The sequence below is a fragment of the Mixophyes fleayi genome, chromosome 2 (genome assembly GCF_038048845.1).
Source record: "Mixophyes fleayi isolate aMixFle1 chromosome 2, aMixFle1.hap1, whole genome shotgun sequence".
Classification (NCBI taxonomy): Eukaryota; Metazoa; Chordata; class Amphibia; order Anura; family Limnodynastidae; genus Mixophyes; species Mixophyes fleayi.
In genome coordinates this window covers 273391021-273398383 of record NC_134403.1, presented here as the reverse complement: position 1 = coordinate 273398383, position 7363 = coordinate 273391021, and positions in this window count along the sequence as shown.

The window sequence follows — 7363 nt, the reverse complement described above, 5'->3', positions numbered from 1 at the left end:
CCCCTCCACTTTTTTAAAAAAAAACATAAAATTCAGCCATTATAGACTGTACAATATTAATTGACATGGAGAAAGCCAGTTTGGTTTCTGTCTCTCTAGGCCCCCCTCCACTTGTATAAAATACTAATAAATTCAGCCGTTATAGACTGTACAATAAAAATTGAAATGGACAAAGGCAGTTTGGTATCTGTCTGCATCAGATCCTCTCTCCACTAGGAGTAAAATAGAAAACTATTCAGCCGTTATATAATCTAGAATATAAATAGAAATTGAGAAAGGCAATTTGGTATCTGTCTGCATCATAATCATCAACATCATCATTAGCACCCTCGTCGCCTACACAAATCTCCCCCACATCCTCTTCTAAAGACAAAGTGTCATCCTCACTTGGTGTATCACCGGCTACACTCGGGCTGTTCAGGCACACATCAGCAGAACTGCTGAAAGGGCCCTTCTTTATGGGTAGACTAACAGAATGGTCACGATTAGACATCCCACTGTTGGATGGACTCTCCACAGGGATTGTTGTCATTTGTGAATCAGAGCAAATATTCTCCTGTAATGCCTCACTGTTATCTTGCAGCTCGGCTTTGACGCGTAACAGTAGTTGTGCACCAATTGTAGGCTGGGTAACTTTTTGGGATCTGCCACTAATAGCCAAAGGTGAAGGCCTCATTCTCTCTTTGCCACTGCGTGTGTAGAATGGCATGCTTGCAATTTTTTTTTTATCGTCACTTAACTTTTGCTCAGTTACACTTCTTTTTCGCTTCAATACAGTAAAAATTTTTTGGGTTTTTGTTTTTTGCACTAATTTGAAAACACTCTGTTGTTTGACATCGCCTTGGCCAGATGACGTACTGGGAACACTAACATCAGGACTGGTGACAGAACCTGGTTGCTCATTTAGATCATATGTGGACTGCTTTGAATCCATTCTGAGCGCAAACCACTGGGGAGTGCTAAAAATTATTGAGTAGATACTGCTGACAGATATGACTTTTGACAGCCAGAAATATTAATGCACAATTAGGGAGGACACCCCAAAAACACTGAGGAGTGCTTAAAATTATTGAGTAGATACTGCTGACAGATATGACTTTTGACAGCCAGAAATATTAATGCACAATTAGAGAGGACACCCCAAAAACACTGAGGAGTGCTAACATTTATTGAGTAGATACTGCTGACAGATATGACTTTTGACAGCCAGAAATATTAATGCACAATTAGAGAGGACACCCCAAAAACACTGAGGAGTGCTAACATTTATTGAGTAGATACTGCTGACAGATATGACTTTTGACAGCCAGAAATATTAATGCACAATTAGGGAGGACACCCCAAAAACACAGAGGAGTGCTAAAATTTATTGAGTAGATACTGCTGACAGATATGACTTTTGACAGCCAGAAATATTAATGCACAATTAGAGAGGACACCCCAAAAACACTGAGGAGTGCTTAAAATTATTGAGTAGATACTGCTGACAGATATGACTTTTGACAGCCAGAAATATTAATGCACAATTAGGGAGGACACCCCAAAAACACAGAGGAGTGCTAAAATTTATTGAGTAGATACTGCTGACAGATATGACTTTTGACAGCCAGAAATATTAATGCACAATTAGAGAGGACACCCCAAAAACACTGAGGAGTGCTTAAAATTATTGAGTAGATACTGCTGACAGATATGACTTTTGACAGCCAGAAATATTAATGCACAATTAGAGAGGACACCCCAAAAACACTGAGGAGTGCTTAAAATTATTGAGTAGATACTGCTGACAGATATGACTTTTGACAGCCAGAAATATTAATGCACAATTAGAGAGGACACCCCAAAAACACTGAGGAGTGCTAACATTTATTGAGTAGATACTGCTGACAGATATGACTTTTGACAGCCAGAAATATTAATGCACAATTAGGGAGGACACCCCAAAAACACAGAGGAGTGCTAAAATTTATTGAGTAGATACTGCTGACAGATATGACTTTTGACAGCCAGAAATATTAATGCACAATTAGAGAGGACACCCCAAAAACACTGAGGAGTGCTTAAAATTATTGAGTAGATACTGCTGACAGATATGACTTTTGACAGCCAGAAATATTAATGCACAATTAGGGAGGACACCCCAAAAACACAGAGGAGTGCTAAAATTTATTGAGTAGATACTGCTGACAGATATGACTTTTGACAGCCAGAAATATTAATGCACAATTAGAGAGGACACCCCAAAAACACTGAGGAGTGCTTAAAATTATTGAGTAGATACTGCTGACAGATATGACTTTTGACAGCCAGAAATATTAATGCACAATTAGAGAGGACACCCCAAAAACACTGAGGAGTGCTTAAAATTATTGAGTAGATACTGCTGACAGATATGACTTTTGACAGCCAGAAATATTAATGCACAATTAGAGAGGACACCCCAAAAACACTGAGGAGTGCTAACATTTATTGAGTAGATACTGCTGACAGATATGACTTTTGACAGCCAGAAATATTAATGCACAATTATGGGGGACAACCCAAAAGCGCTGGGGAGTGCCAAATATGAAGAAAAAATAATAAACCTCTATCCTCCTCTCTGCACTAGCGATTTTGGTTAGAGCAATTGCAAGAACAATATTGTATTCTTTCTCTGTCCCTGCTCTAATTAGCCTATGACTACACCCTGCTCTCTCCCTCTGTCAAATGGCGATGGATTGCTGTGGAGGCGTGTATTTATAAAGTTGAAGTATCGCGAGAACCGAGTCCCGAGATCCGACGACGTCACAATGACGTTCGGCCTCGATTTGGATTCGGAATTGGCGGGAGAGTACCGAGCTGCTCAGCTCGGTACTCGGATACCCAAAGTTCGGGTGGGTTCGGTTCTCGGAGAACCGGACCCGCCCATCTCTACTTGTAATACACAGACTCTGATATCCTAGGCAAAACTCACTCTATCTGCTTCAGCCCATTCAGTCTTTAAAGATGGCAGCACACTAATTAATGTGCAGCCACAACCCATAGAGCTCCGTAAGAACTCTCAGTTTACCCACTATATTCCATCTGCATAAGCCACAAGGAAAATGAACCTCAAGTGGTCATTTTGTTAAGTACATCTTTCTAGCACTGAGTAGGACAACCATTTGTCCTGAGAACAGCCTGATCTCTTCATGGTATGGATTCAACAAGGTGCTGGAATCATTCCTAAGCTATTCTGGTCCATTTTGACATTACAGCATCACAAAGATGCTGCAAATTTCTTGGCTGCACATTCATGCTGCAAATCTCCCACTACATCCCAAAGGTAGTTTCTTGGATTTAAAAGTGATGACTGTGGAGGCAATTGAGATGACATGTGCTTTGTGATGTTATCCTGCTGGAAGTAGCAATTAGAAGATTAGTGTACTGTGCTCATAAAGGGATGCATATGGTCAGCAACAATACTCAGGTATGCTGTGGAATTTAAATGATGCCCAATTGATATTAAGGGGGCTAATGTGTGTTAAGAAATCTTTACCCACACCATTACACCGCCATCACTGCACCATTGAAACAAGGCAGTATGGATCCATGCATTCATGTTCTTTATGTCAAATTGTGACCCTACCACCTGCATGTCACAGCAGAAACCGAGATTTGTCAGACCAGGCAACATTTTTCCAAGCTTCAACTGTCCAGCTTTGGTGAACTTGTGCCCACTGTAGCCTCAATTTGCTGTTTTTAGTGTAAAGGAGTGGAGTCCAATGTGGTCTTCTGCTACTGTAGCCCACATCAAGATTTACCATGCTGAGTATTCAGAGATAGTGTTCTGCATACCATGGTTGCAACACATGTTTATTTGAGATACTGTCACCTTCCTGTCAACTTGAACCAGTTTGGCCATTATACATATGTCATTAATAAGGAATTTTCACAGAACTGATGCTCACTGGATTTTTTTTCTTTTTCACCTCTGTGGCAGGATGGACTGCCTATGCCACCCGTCTGTTGTTGCTGGGGATCGGCTGGGCTTACTTTGCCACTATCCCCTTTCTTTATCCCAAATCCGCCCCTCCTGTTGCAATAGGAGGAGACTGCTGCCACCACTAGGCTCCTACACCACCACCTAGAACCGCTTCCACCTGGGTAACTCTCGCTGCTAGGGTACCCCTTGCTGGTACACCTGGGCTGGTATACCTGAACTCTTGCCTTCAGATCAGGGTTGCTGTGGATGGCTCCCCCCTGGCCTATCATCCTGGCCAGAGATGCAGGTAGCGGGCAAAACGTTGGTACTGGAATGCTGGGTCCACCTCAGAACAACCGGAGAACGAATTAGATTTGGGTCTAGTCTGTAGGTCACAAGAATTTACTGCAGGGTAAGTAGTCGTCAACGCAGGTTCTTGAAGCAAAATTATGTTTTAATAGCTCAAGTTGTCCTAACAATGACAGTTCACAGTCACTAGTTGAAGACACTAGTGACATCCAGAAGGGTACAGATGGTATGAACATTACATTCTCAAACAGCCCACTTTTTATACAATTCTGACATAACTCCTGGCAGGCGGTAACGGCACCCCCTGATATCCTCCCCGGCCCAAACACCTTTGGTGTATTTTTAGCATCAGATACAATATGTTTTTCCAAACATTGAATTACATGCAATGCAAAGTTAAAGTTAATATTTACACTACTCTGTTATATGCTAAAACTTACTGCTTGCATTATCTGAGATGCAGCTACATCAAACAGGAAGGCAGCGCCCCCCTGTTGCGTATACAGGCTAAACAGACGTGTTGGTCACTGAATGATGAACAGGGCTAATTTGCATGAGTTTACCTGTCTCTAGACAGTTTCTATAGCACATCCCCTCCATTCTATTGCTAACTGGGGAATTCCCAAAGAAAAGTTATAACCCCAAACAAGACATTTCCATGCAAAACACATTCCAATTTAACACGAGTGCATTTGCAATTATATACATTGGTGCCTGCACCACTAATTGAAATAAATTTCTACAATAAATTATTTCTACATGATCCCCCCACAAATAAGTTATTTATAAGTGATCCAGCCACAACCTCATTGTCTGTAAACTGTACTATTGTGAGTGAATATCCCAGAATATCAGCAGTTTCTGAGATACCCAAACCACCTTGTCTGTAACCAACAATCGTTTCATTCATATTCACTTATATAAAATTGCTTCCCCTTTCTGGACTGAACCTCTTGACCATGTCTGCATGTTTTTATGCATTGAGTTGCTGCCACTTGATTGGCTGCTTAGACATTTGCATTAACGGGCAGGTGTACCTATTAAAGTGGTCAATGGATATATATTTGAGCGGAAGGAAGAAAAATAGAATTTGAGGTACAGTACATAGAAAGGGATTTGGCCCCTAGGCATTGAACTTGATATATATCGGGTTTTAGCCAAGGCTTTCCATAAACAGTGAACAGAGATTTATACTACATAAATACATTAAATTATTTTCAATGCAATATCTCCACCTAGTGGATTTATATGAAAACACAAGGAAATTAAAATTTGCAATTGCAATCAATTCACATAGTCACAGCAAACTCCTCCCAAATCACTAATACGCTCACTTATCTTCTTAAAATGACTCCATAAACTCAGTCAAACAACTAGGAATTTTCTGCAATATAAAGACATAGAAAAAAAGTCAGCAATGACTATATTCTGGATACCATTTCTCAATGGTGCTGCATACTTATGATGTGAGTGGAGATACTCTGTACTGCACACCTATTAATAATTATTTAATACATTTAGTGTGTGTAAATGTACTACGCACTGCTGTAGATAAAGCACATAAAATACAATATTTAATGATTCATCTTAATTGCACAAGAGACATACATATTATCAATATTCGCTATATATAGTCTGTGACAAAGTTACGGGATTAATGCTAAATTACAGAGATATTTGTCCCAAGTCTCCTGCCTTGTGTACGCTAACGGCTGGGAGATTATTTAGCTTAGGGAAAAGCTTCCCAGAGTATGTTCCACAGCAGACTAATTAAGAGTTGCACCTGTGTGGGGTCTGTAAAAGGTTGCAGCTCAGATCACTCTGTCTCTCAGACCTGGGGAGAAGGCTGGGTGCCTCCTGAAAGAACCTGCTAAGAGTGAGCAAATAACCTTTGCTTGGCATTTGAATCTGGAACACAAGGCTTCAGACTTGAGAGAGGGCCTCTAAGGAATGTTTAGTTAGTACTAGACACATACTCAATAAAACTGGCTGAGGTCGATTGTACCAGAAATCCTGCATTTTCGTTATTTATTGCTGCTGTTCAAAGCCATCTATCCTGGGTGATGGTACCTGTTCCCCTGATTATGTCACAAGTCATACATCTTAAGAACAGTTTGACTGCTAGAGCCCCAATTTGACTTCTTGTTGTTCTCGTCAAGGTTTGATACATACAAGTTAGTGTAGCCAGGGATGGTTGCTATGCCAACAAGATGCACAAGCCTGCTAGAGTGAGAAAAAGAAGGATGAGCTGTCACAAAGAGTTTGGAGAGGAGGAGAAGAAAGAAAGGAACAGTAGGAAGAGGAGAAGGACGGGCACCTGTCACAGGAGGGGGAGGATTAAAGAAGAAAAAAGTGGGACCAGAGAAGATCACCCACATCACCTCCCGAAAAATGAAAAAGTCTATGGTGAAATTCTTTTGTGTAAAATTTTGGTTCGGTACAAGGGGTCACCCGAGTCATCCTTTTGTGGAAAATGATAAAATTCCATTTCCCGCAAACTGGAGTGACGACTCTGGTGGTGGCACTGCAACTAGAGACAGAGGTGAGACTCCACAACATTACATATGTTATCACCACCCTTCTTTTGTATCAGAAAAATAGATGCTACATTCCAAATTACAATATAATCTTTTCACAGTCAGTTCTTTGGTCTTTCAGAACAGAATTGAATAATAGATCATAATGCAGTTCTAAGTTACCAGACTTATGCCCCCCTTTTCTGACTAAATATGTCCATTGTGCCACTGCACACAATGTGTAGAGAGACACTAGTTACCACACTAACAACAAAAGGGACAACAATACAGAATGGTGTTAGCCCCAAGATTACCATCCTATGAATTTGTCCATTTGACTTTACATATGTATACTAAGGGCTGTACAGTACTAGCTACAACCTTTTAATGAATAGACACTGGTGGAATATATAATAGGAACTCTAGTGGGACTTCATGGGAGCACCAATGTTAGCTGACCAACCCCCAGACACAAGTTAAAGAGGCAGGTATCATGATTGTATTTGGAGTAATCTAACCATTGTCTGAACTATTGTATTTCTATGGATGTATAAGTAATTACAAACTTGATATACAAATGCCATTATATTCCAGT